Genomic DNA, 22,385 nt, shown 5'->3' with positions numbered 1-22,385 from the left:
AGACGAGTTTAAACAAACCGTATATAAAATGAAAACAAATTTTTGATACGTTTTATCACAAATCTCAGAAAACCAATTATCCCAGAAACCAATAGTCTCCAAGGTAGTTGACTCAATTAACAGATATAATCTGGCCCTTTTATACATGGCAACAGACCAATTCTGCTGACACGTACTATCTTAAACTATTGAACTATAATATATCAAACTATGAAATAACTGGCTAGCCGACTATATGCACATACGAAAGTCAAATGGTCGGTAATTACATACGTAAATCAATACACCTTGTCCAGGTAAACACAAGGGTCACGCAGTTTATATATTGATCAATTTTACTTAATGACTACTATATCACACAAGTCATCATTCACAATTCATTTCATAATGTCACGTCATTGTCCGTATTTGTCCAAATTTGATCGATTTTCAGCTAGTGTTACAGTTTCATTTGAAAATAGGTGCGCGTTATGTTATAAAACCTAATAAACTTTTAAAAAATAAACATATAATAACTTAAACACAATATTTAAGTGTATACAAACCCTGAGTACCCAAGCATACGACAGGCCACTGAGGCATCATTGTCGTCCCATCCATCGGAACATGGTACATACCAGTCTATACCATTTGAAATCGCCACTGTTCCTTCGTTGGGCTTTATACCAAATAGATTGATATTCAGGTTCTGACCTATCAAATTGATGGAGTTAGTTGTAATTGTACTGTTCTCAACACCAATTAAGCATTTTCACACACAGCCCGTTACTTTGGCTGGTATAAGTATTTTTTCTATTTTTTTTTTCTTATTTATTCATTTTTCGTTTTTTACTACTTAACACATATTTAAAACCAAGCCTTGGGATATGAGGACGCATATAAAGGATAATAACACTTGGGAGTAAAAAAAAAAGATCCAAAACTTCTCTCTACCTTCCAAGGAGGGGACTCTAGTATCCCACAAAGAAGAACCTATAAACTAAAGTCTGTAAAAGATCTATCGAATACCCATGTCTTAATATGTTAAACCAATATCATCACTTTATGATATTTTCAAATTGCTATACGCCTATAGTCGTCGTCTTTTCATGTAAATACGTTTGTTATTGCTATTCTCTGAGAGTTCCTGAGGCATCTTTCTGAACTTTAACATTGTATATTACTTCTTGGACCAATCGAAAATTTAGATTGTCTTCAGGCAGCATTCTTGGGAGTAATTGCTTTATTGTTTTTAGATACATTATTGCTATTACTGAGCAAAAACAAATTAAAATCAAACCCAAACTATGCTTATGAAGTTAATGGCATCTTCTGATTAACTGCAAAATATCTGTTTGGTTGATTTTGAATATCAGGTTAGAAAAAGTTTATTTCAAAAGTCAACTTCCGTTTTCTTGTGTTTTGAAGTTTATGTCACAGTGTACACACATCTAGTAAAACAAATGCTAAAATTAAATTAATAACAAGTCAACTTACACGTGGGTACGAAGTCGGAGTTCCCATTATCGTAATACTGTATATCCTGGCCACTGGAATGAAGCGGTCCGAAGAATCCGCCACATTTCCCATTTGTTTGCAAGCGCAGAACACTGCTAAAAGTGTAAATATGACTTTAATGCACATTGCAGAGTATGCTAGAAAATATGAAAAACTGATAATACATCAAATAAGGCCAATATATTATTGTATGTCCAACAGATTAGGTGCAGTTTATGTCAATGTATGCTGTCTATATCAGTGATGTTTTGAAAATATTGATATTGTCTTGACAGGAATAAGGTCTACTTAAATAAATAAAATGGGAATAGCTACCAAAAGAAAAGCTCCAAAATTTCAAGGTATAGTTTCTTGCCAAAACGTACCTCCATGTCGTACAGTACAACCACTCTCCGAGTACGTACATACGACTACACGACGAGGGAATGCCTCGATAAATTGTCTCATCTGTATCGCCTCTCCTCGTTATTCCCTCTGAACGGGAATCTTTCCAGAAAATTTCACCTCCTATAAAATTATCAACATAAATCTATGAAACACAGTTGGATTTCGTACTTGCTTCCATTCTTACTATCGCACTTCGCATTTACTCAGATTTTTTTAATGTATACATGTGCCTTTCCTCATATAGAACAACCCGTAGCACGTTTACAAGTAATTCCGACGTATAGTGGTTACGTCTTTAAATATCCATCGCTGTTAATTATATTGGTTTGGTTTTATTTGTTTAACGTCCAATTAACAGCTAAGGTCATTTAAGGGATGGCATCTCGCGCGTACGATATGCATGCATGTGGTTAGTGCACAGGTATGTTTTGTGAGACTGCGGTATGTTCTTGTTAAGTTTCCTTGTGATAGCCGGAACTTTGGCCGATTACTGCCGAAGATACCCAGCAGGACACACCACCCGTCACATTATTCTGACAACCAATCGTCCCATTCCTAATATGCTGAGCGCTAGGCAGGAGCAGCAGCTACCTTTTTTTTAAAGACTCTGGTATGTCTCGGCCAGGGGACAGAACCCGAAGCCTTCCTCACAGGGGCGAATGCTCAACTCATGGCCAAAAATGAGGCATTGTAAATGGAGATATTACAAAGAAGAAAGCTGTTAAGGAAAAAGGTAAAAAATAAGATGCCATACTTAATTGCCTCTTAAGATTTTGCAATGGGGGGAGGGGGGGGGAGGGGGGCATCAGAGCAGTTCTAGGATAAGATATATTTATTACCAGCCCGATAGTGACTCAACAGATATTGCAACAATATATCATATTTATCCCAAATGTACTTTTGTGATTGGGTAATTTATTTGATACTGTTTGAGGATGTTTTAGCTAATAGTTAAGAATGAACTGCGATAGGACATTCTGCGTTTGATCTTCATGTTCGTAATTAAATGCATATTTTTACACGTAGGATTACAGAGGCTACCAATGAAACATACAAGTTATCGTATTTACTTCTTAGGCCAATTCCAGACTCAACCTTTGTAACTGAAACACAGTTTCCACATGTGTGGATACTATTGTTCCCTAGTAGCAATCTAGAACAAAACAATATAACTAACCTGAACTGGCAATTACTGCTGCCCCGAAATTTGATACTGCCGAAAGTACACCTCCATATGTTCCATTGTAAAGGCCCACTCTATCTGGTATGGATTAGGTAAGGTAAACCAAAATATTCTTCTGAAAATATTAAATGTATGATTGATATTTAAAGGGACATTACGGTTAACCAATTTTTATTTTGTATTTTTTCATATTGTTGGGTATCTCTTTTTTAGAAATATCCTTATGAACAATAACCATTCGAATTTGATGAAATATGTACATACAAAACATCAATTATTAATTATAAAAAGTTATCACAATTCGTTGATCAATAGTCTGAATATGCAATGTTTTGACATATACGATAAAATGGCTTCCAATGTGAATCGACTGCGGTTGAAAACGATAACAGCTTCCGCAATGCAGAGAATAATAGGAAAATGGGCCAAACACAATCCTAGAATTAAACTGGGGAAGCAGTACAATACAGTTCAAACATGAAAACAGCAGTAATACGGACGCTGCTCGTATTCTGCTCGATTGCTGGAAAGTAGATGAAGACAATCTCGGTAATATTTACACAAACTCAGTAATAGTTACACAAACTCAATGATATTTACACAAAGTCGGTAATAGTTACACAAACTCGGTAATATTTATACAGTCTGTACCAGTACATCGCTACTATCACTATACTATTTGTACAGTGTTTACATTTATTTGCAAATAAATATGTGTGCCGGAATATATACAGAACATGTAATTTAACATTTAAAACACTGTATACTATTGTTATCCAACTAACCCAGATGGAATATTTGTGTTGCCTCAATTCCAAAACAGTCACGTGATGATTTCAAATTAATTTCCACGCTAAATTTAGAGGGATATTCCTAACTAACTCGAGTGGTCAAGCTGGACATAGGGATCGACTGTGAACATTGGGACAGCACAGAAACATAAATGGAAACGAAAAAAAACACGTACATTCAGTGAATATAACAACGTTTTTACCGTGATGTCCCTTTAATTCAGGTATATCCTGAGTTGTTCACATTGCTAGTAAAGACTATTGACATAATATTCTTTTAACTTCTATAATGACGTTGTATAGAGGAAGTTTGTGGAAATTAAAGAAGAGCATCTCACTTTCCTACGGTGTCCAGGGTTAACTCTATTGCGTGTGTTGTATTGAGAATAAAAGTCGGGTTCAAAGAGGTGTCGTTAAGATTCAGTGATGAAATTGCACCACCAGAATAGTAAAATAAAAGTCTTTTTTCCGTGTCAAAGGCAAGATCGCCGACTGAAATTCCTTGAGCTGTAAAGAAAAAAAAAAGGAAACATCATTGGTTCATGACTATAAACATCGAAAATTGATAACCTTTCCATAAAACAGTCACAAGGAATTCAGCATAATTGATCAGAAATACCAGAGCATGTTTGATCATGGTTTTGTGACCATTGTATAAAATGGAAGTCAAAAGCGTATTTGTGGTATATGTCGGATACTTCTTTACAAACTAGCATACTAAAGGTACACAAAGATACACCAAAATGTAGATTTCATAAAAGTCATGAAGTTAACTTTGAAGATCTGTTTAGTATTTAGCTTTTCGGTGAAGCTGAGAAAGAAATGTGATAACCGTTATATGTACTTTTTACGCAGAGTGCAGTCATTTTCGAAACGGAAATGAAAAATATCATGTTAATGCGGGTTACAACATTCTCGTGAATTTTATTTTTTTATTAGATATGCATTTTTTTTGGCAATCTTCTTATAACTATGAATAGTATTATGTTTATTAAACAAGTGCTCTTTGTATCAAATTGATAATTCATATTGCAAATAATATGATATTATAAGACTCTTGGTAGATAACATTGCTGAATTTAATTATCAAGGATCCTTTCCGAACTGCATGCTGTGTTATACTTATTCTTTGTTCGTATAATACAATAAGTGCAAAGGGTTTCGAGTAAGATCAAGATTTTTGTAATAAGTTATCATCAATTTTATGACATTTATACTACCTTGATATCGTTTATGCAATTGATGATATCAATATAAAATTAATGTGTATGTCACCAATTACCTTTAACAGGAAAAAAACATCCCCAAAAGCAGCAAAACAAGCAAAATTAAGGGAAAATAATTTTTTTGAAAGTAATTCAAAAATAACAATTGCAAATAAAAACCAAACATCCTAAATTCACGAAATATAATTTTTGTATTCTTGTTTTAAATAATTCTACTCTTACCAAATGCATATATCGTGGTTTTTGTTCCTCCAAACCTGCAACCCCATAGTGAGGAATTTTTGAAGAACACGATCTGGTCATACATCGGATCATACACCACCTCACCCTCAATGTCGAAGAAACGGGTTGATCTCATATCAACTATTCCACTCATTGTAATTATATTCGTCTTTGATATTCTGTTGTCACTCATCTTCCGCAGTAAGAAGTTGTCATATTCAGGAGAAACTAGATATATGATTGATAAATATGAACGCGTTTTAAAACACAGATCAAGAAAACACCAACACAAACAGACCAGCTTCGACTTTTTGGCCTAAGATAAGTTTAAAAGTAAAACCTGCATCTCTTTCAGACTCAGAAACACGTCTGTATCTTTTTATACGTAACGTCTTTATTATCGTATTTCGTTCTCCTTTTTATTAGTTGTTTTTATTTGTTTTTTGTTGTTTTTATTTCGTTTTTTGTTTTGTTTTGTTTTTCTAAGTTAACACGGTTGTCTAGTGTTACTACACAGGGCTTGAGTTCCGGTGTCATGTGAAATTTGTATCCCCCATAGGATAAGTACCCGGATACTAAACCAGGCTATAGGATTAGTATCCGGGTACAATATTTGGCCATAGGATAAGTATCCAGGTACAATAAAAGTCCATGGTATAAGTATCCCCCCCCCCCCCCCCTTAAAATTTATCATAAGGTAACAATGTGGGAATTTTGACAATATTTTTTTATCATGAACTGCCTTAAAAGCTTGAATAATAAAGTATTATCACATAACTTCATAATTTTCATAACTATTCAATAAGATTGATGAATTATTTCAAAATTGTAACAATAATTTGAATTGTTTATCAACCCCGAACAAGTCACTGAAGCAGTAATGATTGATACTTACTGAATATGAAGTCTGCCCAATGTCACCTGGTGAAAGGTAAAACTGCTAGATGGACCCAGGAAATGTTTGTCATAGTTGACAGAGTGTTGTTTAAATCATTATTACCTAGCTATCACCTGTTCACTTATGTACATGTTGGAGTGGGGTAAACAAATATAGATTTAAGTCATTCTTAAAAAGAACTTGAAACAACCAACATGAACCTATAATTCATTATCCAAATCACAGATTTCCTTCAGGGTCCCACTGAGAAGAGAAACGAATCATGATCTATGTGCTGTATAAAGATGTGTGATTTTAAATCACTTAAGTGATCATTGCTTAAAATGTTGAGTTTCATTTGAACTTACTTGTTATTATGTATTTAGGATATTTTGAAATGGCATACATATATGTTCTCTCAAAAACTGTTTAAAATGTTCATGGTCTGAAGAATTGCCTATTTAAGTATTACTTCGTTCGTTAGGATCATACTCAACTTTTATAATATTTTAAAATTTATTACATCTATATTAACGCTTAGTATACTAATACTATCAAAACATGTAAATTAGCTATCTTGTTACTTTGATAGAATATGAGTATTCCCACCCATTACTGTTAGACCATGTTTGTACCTATCTTGTTACTTCGATAGAATATGAGTATTCCCACCCATTACTGTTAGACCATGTTTGTACCTATCTTGTTACTTCGATAGAATATGAGTATGCCCACCCGTTACTGTTAGACCATGTTTGTACCTATCTTGTTACTTCGATAGAATATGAGTATGCCCACCCGTTACTGTTAGACCATGTTTGTACCTATCTTGTTACTTCGATAGAATATGAGTATGCCCACCCGTTACTGTTAGACCATGTTTGTACCTATCTTGTTACTTCCATAGAATATGAGTATTCCCACCCATTACTGTTAGACCATGTTTGTACCTATCTTGTTACTTCGATAGAATATGAGTATGCCCACCCGTTACTGTTAGACCATGTTTGTACATATCTTGTTACTTTGATAGAATATGAGTATGCCCACTCGTTACTGTTTGACCATGTTTGTACCCATCTTGTTACTTCGATAGAATATGAGTATTCCCACCCATTACTGTTAGACCATGTTTGTACCCATCTTGTTACTTTGATAGAACATGAGTATGCCCACCCGTTACTGTTAGACCATGTTTGTACCTATCTTGTTACTTCGATAGAACATGAGTATGCCCATCTGTTACTGTTAGACCCTGTTTGTACCTATCTTGTTACTTTGATTGAACATGAGTATGCCCACCCGTTACTGTTAGACCATGTTTGTACCCATCTTGTTACTTTGATAGAACATGAGTATGCCCATCCGTTACTGTTAGACCATGTTTGTACCTATCTTGTTACGTCGATAGAATATGAGCATTCCCACCCATTACTGTTTGACCATGTTTGTACATATCTTGTTACTTTGATAGAATATGAGCATTCCCACCCATTACTGTTTGACCATGTTTGTACCCATCTTGTTACTTGATATATGGGTATGCCCACGCGTTACTGTTAAACCATGTGTGTACCTATCTTGTTACTTTGATAGAATATGAGTATGTCCACCCGTTACTGTTAGACCATATTTCATTATATTTTTTGTTATTTTTCCAACATTGGATGACAGTTTGCTGGTACAGTATGCACATGTCGGTCCTGGCTGACCTCCAGGGGCTAATGGGCAGGGCTAAACGGGTCAAATTGACTGAAATTTCAAAAATCTTCTTCTTTAGACCCAAATTAAGTAAAATCAAATAATATTCAACGAGCGAAAGGTCTTAAGTTGCTTTACCAAAATTGTGAATTTCATGACCCTGGGGTCTCACATTTGCCCCTAGGGAGGTGGTAAACTTTACTATAGTTTATATAAGGAAATCACAATTTTGACTTTCATTTGTTTGATTTCAATTCATTCTAACTTTGTTAACATTATCAGCGTGGAATTAGAGCTTGATGGTATGCACATGTTGGCCCTGACGTACCACCTGGCCTAATGGGCCAAAAGGGTCAATTAAATTTACTTAAATACTTTATATAGAAATCAGCTTAACTGACATAAAGTAGGGGGGGATACAAAACATACGGCTATATAAATCAGCTTGAATGACATAAAGTAGGGGGGATACAAATCGTATGGCTATATAAATCAGATTAACAGACATAAAGTAGGGGGGATACAAATCCTACGGCTATATAAATCAGATTAACAGACATAAAGTAGGGGGGATACAATTCCTATGGCTAGAGAAATGAGCATATTTATGTTAAAGGAAGTGAATTCAAATATATTGCGATATATAAACAGGAATTAGCTGCATAATCAGACGTAAAGGAGAAGGAATGCAAATTCTTTTATCTGGAGAAATGATTTAAAAAATACGATGGTTGAACGCATGTAAAAATATAGATTAATTTTGTTTGTTGATATTGCATGTATCCAATTTATCTTGTCAAGTTGTGAATGGAGAAAACCATATTCAAACCAAAAACTTAATATAATTATTGATGTAAAAAGCCATGTCTTTCTGTATATTGGAAAAAAGCGGTATGTGTATAAACCTTTAATAAATTAAAGCCATTATTTTAAAAAATCAGGTGATTCTTCTCATTTATATCAGACAATACTAGGTAATAACCTATATTTATACATGACTGTCGTGAGGGCAAGCTTGTTGGACCAAATGCATATAACCGTAACAAATAAGACAGACAACCAAGTTTAGAATGAAATTGGCCGTTTATTATATATAAACGACAGACCTGGAAATATGGATTTCCAAGCCTGAACCAACATTTAGTACATAACAAAACATTTGGTCCTAGGTGGGGATAAAAAACGCCCAACCTAGAGTAGATAGAATACAAAAGGAGTCACAGCTCCTATTTACATTTAGTACATAACAAAACATTTGGTCCTAGGTGGGGATAAAAAACGCCCAACCTAGAGTAGATAGAATACAAAAGGAGTCACAGCTCCTATTAAGAAATATACTATGAACGGAAGGAGGAGGGGGTGGAGGCGGATTAAAACAATCTTCCTGAATATATGTAAATAAAACCAGACTGACCTGCTCTGATTGTTCCTCGATTTTCTTTGTTTGTTTTCTGTGCGTAATTGCGCATGCGTAAATATCTTAGTATGACCTCTTGACCATATCCCCCTTCCGTATACAACGCGCGAAATTTAAAGTGATCCAAAATGTGGTAAAACATATAATTCATAAACATAACTATACAATAACAGCTCCTAGCATGTATAAAGTACATTAAACTGTCGTGAGGGCAAGCTTGTTGGACCAAATGCATATAACCGTAACAAATAAGACAGACAACCAAGTTTAGAATGAAATTGGCCGTTTATTATATATAAACGACAGACCTGGAAATATGGATTTCCAAGCCTGAACCAACATTTAGTACATAACAAAACATTTGGTCCTAGGTGGGGATAAAAAACGCCACAATGTTGTGCTAGGGAAATTTTCGGGAATTTCCTGGAATTTCCAGAACAACATACCCCACCCGAAGCAGTACATACCTATGATGTACATAACTTGTACACACCTATGGCGTACGTAACCAGTACATAGCTCTGATGTACATAACCAGTACCTACCTATGATGTACATACCTATAATGTAATTTCAACATATCATGTCAGTATGTATGAGCCTAGAACTGTGTATAAATTTAATAGAACCCATGCATAGTAAGAAGCAGCATTAATATATATATATTACACCAGCAATAACCTGTACGGAGCTGTCATTGCCGAACCAGTCAGATAACGAAACGTTCTACAGCTTATACACACATGTGCCTAACACATGTAAACAAAACCGACGTATGTAAACAAACCCGAAGTATAAACAAACCTTGACCTTGTAGGTACTAAATGAATGTTAAGATATAATTATGATCGAATTAAAGTCATATATGATAATTTATAATAACAGATAGCTAATAAACAGAAAACAAACTGTAAAGGACAAGCCTTGGGAACGTATTGCGAGAATTTAATTAGCCTTATGACGCTACCTCATCGGACCCAGTGACCTGGGCGGAAGTGACGCTCCGCATAAATTATGTAAATGAGCCCACGCTTACCTTATTCGGAACTCTGCGAAGCGGACAACGACCTTCCCCTAAGGACTGCCCCACGCACTGACAGAATGAACTTGCGTGTACCCTCCGATGAAAGATGGACGCCATCTTGGTTCAAACAATTAAATATCCCCGTCTTTAACCCTTTATGTCTCCAATAAAAACACTGACTTGGGTCTGCACACAACGTTTTCAGGGTCATATTAACAAAGTCAACAGCTGAATTATATACCTCCACTGCTATGTGTCGTGTTTTTGTTCTGTACATAAGTTGCATAATACCAACACTGTCTACGTTAAAGCCATTCACAATCCATGAAGCCACAGAGAATATATCCTGAGCTAAACGTCCTTGTATGTCCTCACATACTGGGGAATCAAGATCGTTCCCTCCTATTTGTAGCAACACAACATCAGGTCTATAGCGATCTATGGCTTGAGACATGTCTGGCTGAAGTAAATGACGTACTCTCCCGCCACCCCGACCACAACAATGTACCGTCATTGATGACTCATCAAAACCAAGGTTATACCACGACCCTGACATATGACCTTCCAAACGTCTGACAAAACTATGCCCCATGATCAGTACTGATGTTTCATCCATGTTAAATTAAAACAATCTTCCTGAATATATGTAAATAAAACCAGACTGACCTGCTCTGATTGTTCCTCGAATTTCTTTGTTTGTTTTCTGTGCGTAATTGCGCATGCGTAAATATCTTAGTATGACCTCTTGACCATATCCCCCTTCCGTATACAACGCGCGAAATTTAAAGTGATCCAAAATGTGGTAAAACATATAATTCATAAACATAACTATACAATAACAGCTCCTAGCATGTATAAAGTACATTAAAATGTTATTTTAATTATCATTTATAGATTATATATAGTAATAATTAATACTTAAGAAATATAGACAATATAATAATACATGTACTAATAAAAGTTTAGATAAAAAAGCAAGCATAAAACCTTATGATGTATTTTCTTTAAACCAAACAAAATCTTAATATTTAAGTTTAAGCCTTTTTTAATTAATGCTTGTCACATCACACATCATCCACATTCACACCAGTCAAGTCCGTGCCCATCCTGATGATTGTGTGTATATCACACCTTGACTCCATTCATGACTGCTCACCACCCCCTCCCTAATTGTCTTTAATGACAATCATTATATACACCTAGGTGTAAGAGTCATCAGGTATGCAGAGATGAACACATGTATAAAAGTGAACAAGGAACCACTGCAAACTGTATAGATATGTCATGATTAGATAGATTGAGTCTGTATATTAAACATACACCTCTGCAGTCCATTCCCCTATTACCTTAAAAACTTTATCAATCCTCCAATTATGAAAAAAGTTCATTAACACTTCTAGTTCAATGTTTTGAACACCCATATACTATAAGGTTTCATATGATTAGGAGGAATACATTACCTGGGTGGGGGGGGGGGGGGGGGGGGGGGGGGGGGGGGGGATAGGAAACAAATCCTATGGCCAGTTTTAGTGTCTACAAATGCTATGGGGGATATTTATCTTATATAACACCGGCACTGTATTGCATCATTGAATGAGATATTTTACTCCGTGTTTCAGTTGATGCAGCTATAAATGTGTGAGTGGCCCAAATTGTTTAGAAAAGACATCGGGTAATTATCAAAGACCATTTAACTGATTTAGACAAAAGTAAATAGCTTAAGCATGCCTTCCTGATCAATAAAATGGATTGTATTACACTTAGCTGTGAATTCAATGACCTCACCTTTGATAAACTAATAATTTGAAAATTTATGACACTATCGCTGTCTTTTTACTATTTACTACCACTTGTTAATGAATAAAACTGTATTTGATCTTCCCATGTACTAAGGTATGTAAAGTCTTTTTGTCTTGGTCAAATTTACAACTATCATGGGGAAATGGGGGTAGCTCTTGAAGACATGAAATAGAGCACATACATGAAAACTGTTATAAGTGGTCTACGTGCAGGTTAGCTTGTTTCACGTTTTTACCTGGAGTGACCTTTGTTGACGTAGTGCCGTATGCAGATATATGTATTCGTTACTGTTATCTTAATACCAGAACGGTTATAAAGCATTGCAAGCTTTATATCGTAGATATGAATTATTTAATCCCATGCGACATGTCTAGTCGGGGATATTTTGCAGTAAGAAGACGGTTTTGAGACTAATATTTGAATTTTGTTGAGTTAGTTTCCTGAAAAATAGTCCTCTTTCTCAGAATCTTAAGATGGTAAGAGTTTATTTCGTGTGTGATATTATTTACACAACTGAGTAATATGTGCGCTTTTAAAAAGCCATATTCAATCAAATATTATCTTAATTGCATCTTGTAATTTTAAAAGATTTTTTGTAAAACTTATGCTATCTATACGATCTGTTAAGATTCTCTGAAAATACGCATTTCCATTCCCATGTTTTGGAAAAATTAACGTCAGCTTAGTAACACCTGGACAAGATGCTTCTATCTAATACTTTGTATGCAATTTAGCTCCGCCTTAAATATGTTCTCTTGATTTGCGCGATGACTTTAAGCATTGTTTGCATAATGTGTAATGTGTAATGTAGAGGAGATGTACTTATCGTGTTCCCATCGAACTGGCAACGAGCATTTCCATTGGCTTAAACTGTATGTAACCACGCCTATGGCCGGCTGATTCATTGGCGTAATAATTTCTATAAGTAAAGATTATTCAATGAAAGTGGCTTTTCACAAGGATTGTGTATAAAGTTAGATTATAAGGATTAAAATAATACAGTAAATTTATTATGTTAAGGAGCTAATCACAAACACCGGGTTGTACTCTCTTCATAAATCGTTAGGCGGTTTTAATGTTCTGTTTCCATGACATAAACATTACATATTCTAGTTCATTATTGAATTAAACTGTCACCTGAATATCTGGGCAATGTTTGAATTTCACTATTGATTTCACAAAAAAAAACAAAGGGTAATGTGTCTCGAAATGTAAATATGTTTCAACATTGATGTTAGACTAGCTTATCTCCCAGTAGTTTGAAAGTACATGAGTTTATTTCTTTGTAATGTCATATATTAGTCTGTGTGTGAATGTCATTTTCGGTTGCAAATAGGGATCGGAACGATACAACAGCTCAAGAAGAAAACAGTTGAACTATAATGAATGTCACTAGAAAGTGTTGAATTTATTTTGTTTCGTGCTTCCTTAACGCACTGATTTTAGAGCATTTAGCTTTTAGCTAGTATACATTTTTTACAAGAAAATTGCGTACTCACATTATAGTATTTTTATAGTAATATAATATAGATAGTGCCATTATTGTGATCACATTTTAAAGCAATGTGTCTAACACGAAAACAAGACACTACTTAAATATGTACTTTACGATATTATTGCTGGTTTTGTGCTTTTCATTGATAATTGTGCATATAGGAATAATTACATACCTGGATTTGATGGACATCTGACACCTACTGAATGTCGACCTATTGGTGAAGTTAACCTATCGACCTGACAGTCCGATAGGGTTGTTTCATTTCCATTACAATAGAATTGGAAATCCCAAACTGGCCGGACCAATGAAGCACCCATAGGCCCGAACAATGGTTCCGCTGCATCACTGAAAATTAAATCATTGAAATATTTTCTTTTAAAAACAGAAACACTTGAAATGTAAGCCGATGGCTAACTAATACCACCGCTTCCCGTCATTTTTATAGAAGAAAATAACATCGTGAAATCAAATTAGAATACAACTGATGTTAGGCCGAATCAGTTTGCTATATACAAACAACTTGCTTATAGTGATCTGTTTACACATGGCAACCATTTTTTTTTTTACAAAACACCTTGAATGTATATCTGCATAAAGTCATAAGTCTACGAGAAGTGGTATCATTGTAGTAGCCATCCCTGCAAGTCATGATAGTCAAAATTCCATCTAATCAGGTCATCATTTCATTTTTACCAATCGCAAGCCTGTTTTTATGTCATAGTTCTGAGAGAAAACAAAATGTCAATTGTGTACATTGATAAGTTTCACCATTTGCGCAATGCTGAATGAAATTGATCTAAAAACAAGTACGCTATAAGTAATAAAAGAAAAATAAGTACTGTGTAGTGTCATTGAAATCCATTCATTAGTTTTTACACAAATACATAAGTGTATTGGCCTTCTTCGCTGCGAAGGGAATAATTAAGCAATACCTTACAAACAAAGGCTTTTGTCAGAACGTCTGAAATCTCCGTTTAATATTGAGAAAAAAAAAACGATAGTACTATTACTGATATGACAACATAAGGTAAGTCTTCTAGTATATTATCATTTTGAAATAAATTCAATTATATGTATTCATTTCCCATCTCTCCCTTCTTCAGCTAAATAAACTCTGACTGCGTTAAAAGCAGCGAAAACGCAGAGAAAAAAGGATCAGCGGAGTAATAAGCGCGGCAATCGTTAACATAATCATGGCGTCGTCTCCTTGTGACGTTACCGTAACGTCAATTAGACGGCGCCAAAGGCAAAAGACCTATCAACGCTATTTTTTTGGTTGTCTCCTGTCAAGTGCAATGCCAGGTGATTATTAAGTGAATTCGGAACTGATGATTGAGGAAATGAGTAAATACTTAATTTCTCCACGAAGTAAGCTATCAAAAATGGCTGAAGCGTACAGTTCGTATCGAAACATTTGACCACGTGACTACTAAATCTGTGTCAATACCTGCCGTGCTTGACAACCATAGTTAATCCGATTCGTAAATTGTGGATTGCGAATATATCGATTTAGAACGTAAAATTTATTAAACAGATATATTAGGTTATTTCTTTTAAATGTGTTACTAATTCTTGTGTTTTAACATAGATTCACTGGCACTATATTATCTTAGCAAACACGGTTGCCGTAGTTACCAACGTCGCAACACATCTCGACCTTTATTTTCTTCGTACGCTATTTCAACGATCTTTTTGGTGTTGATAAATGTATTAAATGGTATTTTCATTGCGTTTCCGGTTGTATGAACGCAATGGAATACAGACATACTAGATATAATAGATCCCATTGCGTTCATACCACGGTAAACGCAATAAAACACCATTCAATCCCTATGTTTATGAATTGTATGCATACAAAAAAAATCTTAATCAGCTACTTACCCCGAGTATCCTACCATACGACAGGCCACCGCGGCGTTCCTGTCGTTCCATCCTTGAGTGTGAAGAATGTACCAGGACAAACCATCCGATATTTCTACTTCTCCTACATAAAGGCCTACTTCATACAGATTTATATAATATGTCTGACCTGTTGACAAAAAAAAAATTCTTTAAAATTAAAACATTATGCCAGACGTTATTTCATATATATATACAAAGTCAAAGCTGACATTGCAAATTTAAAAAGCATCCGATTGAGATTAAAAAAAAATACATGTACATAATTCTAAAAATCTTTTCTAAGACATCCCCAGTTATGGTAGTGTCGTATCTAAGGACTGACAGACATTTTTCTTTTTTGTTATGCGTGGATACGAACCACATCTCTGTATTATATAGTATATGTTCGCAGTACAAACGCCAACGGGTTTTTGTTTTCATTGTACGCATTACAGAAGTTGAATATGGAATTTGAAGGAGTAATTATATATATACATATATATTTTATTTTACAATTAAAGAAAGAAAAGAAAATATTATGCATTTTTCAGCATTTATTTAAAGACTGAATTTTGAACAATATTTAAAAGATTATTTAGATACACTGACTATCTTTCTGCTCAGGTTACAGGTAAGTGCTTCTTCTGTTTGGTGTCGTTCGCAGTTGTAGGTCGCGTGATGTACAAATATAGTGTATACGTGATAAAGTAGGTGATACAGGAGGTGTGTCACCGTGAACACCTGTGTTAGAGTGAATGCAAGTGTGACGAAGCACCCTCTTTTTATTACAGCGGCGGCTTGGTTGTATCCATGCATTATAAAAATGGAAAATGTCTGCTCGTCCTTAGATACGACACTAATAACTTGGAAATGTCTCGGAAACAAATTTTGGAAATCAGTACATGTACTTGTTTTAAAATTCAATTTGATACTTTTTTATCTTGTACTGTCAGCTTTAAGGGTTCTAAAATGTTAAGAAAACCATTACATTCCACAAATGATATAGTGTTATGAACGGTGTATTAAAACTGTTATTTTAACTGTTATTCTATAATAAGAAATATGCTTTTAAAGGAGGTGGTGCATAGGAGGGCTAAATCGGCCCCACAGCGATTTGTTTCCCGGAAACATATTTTTGTCAAAAGCATAATATCCCCGATTATGTGGGAGGAATTAATTTCCATTCCTCAATGTATATATTCTTTTTTTGGTGATTTCATTATTTCCTCATCAAACTGCAGAAGAAGCTAATGCTTTGACCACTAATTATTATAGAACGTATTTTTATTTCCTATTTGTGCTTAAATTCACCCCATTTGTTTAAGGTTTAATTTTGCATATGAATCATTACGCTCCGTGACACTAAAATAAATTTCAGCCTAATTTGATGTCTTCTTTGTGAAAATCATTGTTTTTAACTTTTAATTTAAAGTCTAATACCACAAAGTTATTGATGGAGTACTATCAAAATTTCCGGTTAGAAATAATCTATGGATATTCATAAACATTAAATGAAACAAATTTATTTTGTGAATTACTGGATATGCCAAGATTTTATTATGTTAAATGCATATACCCCCAATTTTGGACAACATATCAAAGTAGCGAAGTACTGCAAAATAAAGGCAAATGATAAAAATCCAACAAAAATAACAATGCAATCAGACTTTACTGCTTGTGTCAGACAGGGTGCTCCTTTTTAACCCTTGCTTTTTTAATACAATTTACTTCATGACCTTTCTTTGCATGCAAAAATCTTTTGTTATCCAGTAATTTTTGATGATTTTTTTTGGTTGTGTATTAAGATTAATATGCAAACATGTTTTTTAAAAGCAACATTTGATAGTACTCCAACGATTATTACATTTTACCTACTAAACAAATAAAAGAACATTTCAAGAAGGTAAATTTTTAACCGATAATTTTGTTATAAAAGCTGTAATTACACTTTCTATTATACAAATTCAGACTAAACACACATGTTTTTATAAAATATAACATCACATGAGACTATCGATGCAATATGAAATTTATCAAGTACTTTTGTACGAGAAATATATTGAATTTAAAAGGGAGGGTGCACATTTTTTTACAGAAATCATGTTAGGTGGCGCTGCGTATACAGCATTTGCCAATTTTCGTTTTAGTGTCTAAAATGACATGTATTTGGTAAAAGTCTATCATAATATCATGCATAAAATAAGATTCGGCCGTGGGCCGCCATGCACCACCTCCTTTATTATTCAGCAGAATATGATAACAAAATGTCACTTTACTGACAAGTAAATATATATTACGTTATCGATTTGCAAGAATTATTTGGAACAGTAGGCCTGCAAAAACAATACATTATCGAGTTCTAGTTTCTGTAACCTCAAGAATGAAACGTATATGCATATTTGAAACATCTTTCCTAATTATTCACTTATTTAAATGCAACAGGAACTCTGGAACTTAAAATACAGAAAGTTTTCCAATATCTCGATTGAAACGGTCTGGACGCCATGAATCTATTGTGCTAATAATGAAAGTTCTTGTAGCGTATAGAGTGAACTCAATAAGGAAGTTCAAAAGGGGTGACTTGAATCAAATACAAAACAATACTTCTATTACAATATTCAGTATATAACAAAGCATGCTTTCTTTATGTTTGTAGAATAACTGACAACATCCAATACCAGCCATTCACGGCAGAGCCTATATATATACATCAGAAATATACTGAAAACCAGCCTCAGTCCATATCCTTTCCTGTTACTCCTCTTTCTAGTTAAAATGCATTAGTGTCTTTGGCTATTCGTCATTCGTGACCTTTCAAGCAGGTAAAACGTCAAAATTGTATCTGCTCCTCAAACGCATTTTTTTTGCAAGACGACATTAATTGTTTTTGTCTTTTCTTTTTGGTACTTTTCGAAGAATGTTCTTCTTTCAAATTTCTTTCCCTGCACGGCTTCCATTTTGGTTTTTAACTCGGAATTTGCCAGTGTGAGGAAGGCGTTAAGAAATACAAATAAGAGTAAATGAAATACAATGACCGCGTGCCTTTAGCAGTATATGGTGCAGTACTAATCTTTATCAGTTCCACGTCTTCAAGAACCTCTAGAGACATCACGTTGACCTATACGATTGAGTATTCGCAAGCCGAGGCAGGATATGGTAACTATCCTGAAACGTTTAGAGATTAAAACCTATAACATTTGACCTGGTACTTACTGCATTCTAAGTGGTTTTCAGCGTTCTGTGAAGTAATGGTACAGTTTTTAGCATAATGTCGCAGAGCGAAGTTTCATGGAGTCTTATGAAGGCGTAGCATTTCATTTGGATGAAATATAAAGATTTCCATGAGTGGCCCAATTATTTTGGACAGCGTCATTTTATGATAGAAGTCGTTAAAACCGATCAAAAACAAAACTATGTAGCAATTTAGACTGATGGGCAGAAATTATGATATTCCCTTGTCCTGAATGATATCAATTTGGCTTTAATCTGGGCAAATCAATCCGTACAGAAATTGAAAACTCGATCGATAGAATTAGTCGTGTTTGTTTAACATACACTACCAAATTGATTTTGATAACATTCATTTAATTCTAATGAAGTATCTAAAGCCAATAACAATGGTAAACCTCTTAGGATGAATACAAAATCTTGCAAAAATAATGTATCATTAATGTTTTAGATGAATGTAGGTTTTACACTTACCAGCAACGTGGTCAAATGCAATACAGAGTAGACCTAAACAGGTTACAAAATACGGCCACCTCAGAGGGTTCTCCATATCCATTTAATGTGGACCAACACCGTTCTTGTTCATATACTCTTTTTACGTATCACATATTCATCTGTTACTAGATACCTACACCTAATGACAAAGATGTTTGGTATCACAGTAACACCAGATAAGCGACACGTGATGTAAAGGATCCATAAATTTTCTTATAAGATTGCTTTGTTACGGAAGCCGAATAGGACCAATGAAAAAAATAAGCTTAGTTGGTAATATTAAAAAAATAAAATAAAAAATTATCTCGTATATACGAGAAATAAACTCGTAATTTCGAGAAGAAACTCGTATATACGAGATTTTTTATTTATTTTTTAATGATTCCAAATTAGTTATCATTTTCATTGGTCCTATTCGGCTTCCGTACTTTGTACATGAAGGGAGAAAAATATTTCTCTTTCTAAAGAAGAGTGCAGATTGATAAGGCAGTTGCTCATATTTTCTGCGTATTACCCGCACCGGGTGTAGCTCGCGAGATTAGTTTTAAGCATTCTGTAAACTTTATTTTAGATAACCCTAACCGGCAAATTGCCCATAGATAATGTTTGAATAAATATTATATAATATGTACACTTTTCCATGTTAAGAAATCGGTGGTTATATTTTCGATTGATTTTCATGGACTTCGGCAATGAACACAAGTCAATAATCCATAGACAATTAATTAGGGCTAATAATAAGATGATTAAGTGTATCCCATTTTAAAATATGTTTATATGAATATATATTACAACAATTGCGTAACATTTCCAACAACATATTTTGATCACTCTTGTTGACTCGGATGGAAGCACGCCGCGACGGGTATTTCTGTGTGAGTCAACTGACGTGGATTGGGCAAACGTGGATCGGGCAAGTGACTCCTAACCTACGCAGGATGCTGATTCTTTGCCCAGTGGCTCCTTGGGTGTGTGGCATTATTTTTGTATGGTTAAAACTTAAATATATATATATATATAAATGTTGTGGCATGTTATGAACTTTTTTCTCTGTATTCTTGAGGTAAAGTTTTGGTTGAAGTTTTATAATGGCAAACCATTCATTTCATAATGGTATTAGGATGCTAATTGCATGGATGTTCTTTGGGTGTGTGGCATTACTGTCGTACAGTTAAAATTGAAAAAAAAAAATCCATTTTTTGAAATTGTTTCCATATTATGGGCTTAACAACTGTTTTCTCTGTATTATTGAGGTTAAACATGTGTAATGGCTCTCCATTCACTAAATAATTTGTTTGGAATAAAATCAGTGCACTACTATGCTGTGCAGAATCTTGTTTATATTTCAATCCAGGGCTGTTATTACACATTTTACTTTAAATTCACTTTAGATTATTTTACTCTGTACAGTAGACATGCATATTTTCATCAAATGATCATGTTTCAGTTTTGGCTAAACTGTTTTACTCAATTTGGCTAAAGTTTTAATTTGAAGGCACCGGTAGGGGACATGTTTTGGTTTAGCAATAATCACAGAATGCTTGTTTCTTTCGAATCATGCAGTCAAACATGCTCGATGGTATTTAAGCCTATTTGGGTTTTGGTCGCCGCCTATCAGCGCCTCACACTTTATACTTTGGATTTTTTTTCTAAATGACAACCAAAGCATAGACGGATTGGACAGCTGCATGATGTAGTTTAATTCATTTTAGCTCTACTGTAACTAATTCCCAATTTGTTTCGACAAGTGTCTATATCTTATGTATTCAATATGTCACTTATATGCAGGGTAGCACCTATTTGACGAGAATTGGTCATCACATGAAAATGAACGAGGAAGCATAGGCCGCTAACTCATCCGGAACACCATGTTGGTTCCTCTTCGGAAATATCAGTATTAAGGGCCATTTGTGTTCTTATATTAGAAGTTAAATTGATGACATTTCTACCTTGCCTTATCTGTACTATACACACAAAAAGTCATTTTTTTTTATTTAAAATTGCCGGCAGGTCTCCCTAAATCGTTTAGTTCCCGGTGTAACCATTCCGTGAACGAAGAAAAAAGACCACCTATCTATGAAGATAAATTGTTTCGGCCCCCTTCAAAGGCATTTATAGACAGGTTAGGCTGTGTAGAGATAAGAAAAAATACATTTCCATCTATAGATGTTTTATTATACCGAACGAAATAGATTTTGACATTAGCAATCAATAAACAATATACAATATCAAAATGCATACTCCAATATCCAATTATTAATATCAATGCCAGTCCCGCTAGCTTATGACAGGACGACTAACATGACAAACCAAACTTTGAGGTAATGTTAATTAAAAAAAACAGTATGACGTCATGCACATACAATGTAATTAAGATAAATCAACCATGCACCACCTGTTGAAACAAATAAAAAAGTATTTCAGCTATAATTCAGTATCTTAACATGACACCTAATCAGGGGTTTGTCAGGCTATTACTGCATGCGGAATCAATTTCTTTTCTGTGAAAAAAAATGAGATATGTTATTAAATCAAAATTTATATGCGATATGTTATCAAAATAAAATTTAGGTGCGATATGTTATCAAACAAAATATAGGTGCGATATGCCATCACAACAAAATTTAGGTGCGATATGTTAAGCATGTTATTGTTTAAAAGTTATATTGCATTTGCACAACATAGTGAGCTTTACTCCGATGTCCTTTCCCAATTGACATGTGTTTTCAATGTATGAATATTTTCAAATCAATAAATCACTTAAAATGATCAAAATATAAATCGATTATGAAAAAGACTTCAATTATAGAAAATTGTTCATTTTAGTTGGTATACTCTCCATCTTTTTCTGACATGGCAGTGATAACAATATTTCATACATTTCTGGTGATTTACCTTAGTATATATTTACATATTGAATACAAAGTTACATGACGCATACAATAAGTATTGTCTCGTTGGTTGATGTATCGGAATCCCGCTACTTTACCACAGTAAAATGTCTTTAAGCGTACGAACGAATATTTTCTCTTCTTGCAGTTGCCATTGGAAATATCACGATGGGGAGGACACAAACGATGAATATGACCGTGACTATCATCACAAGTTTCGTTGTACGTAATTCTTTAACCTGTGACGGTGTCATTGTAGTTCTCCTA

Source organism: Pecten maximus, chromosome 17, assembly GCF_902652985.1.
Source record: "Pecten maximus chromosome 17, xPecMax1.1, whole genome shotgun sequence".
Taxonomy (NCBI): Eukaryota; Metazoa; Mollusca; class Bivalvia; order Pectinida; family Pectinidae; genus Pecten; species Pecten maximus.
Note: the sequence above shows the minus strand (reverse complement) of the source record.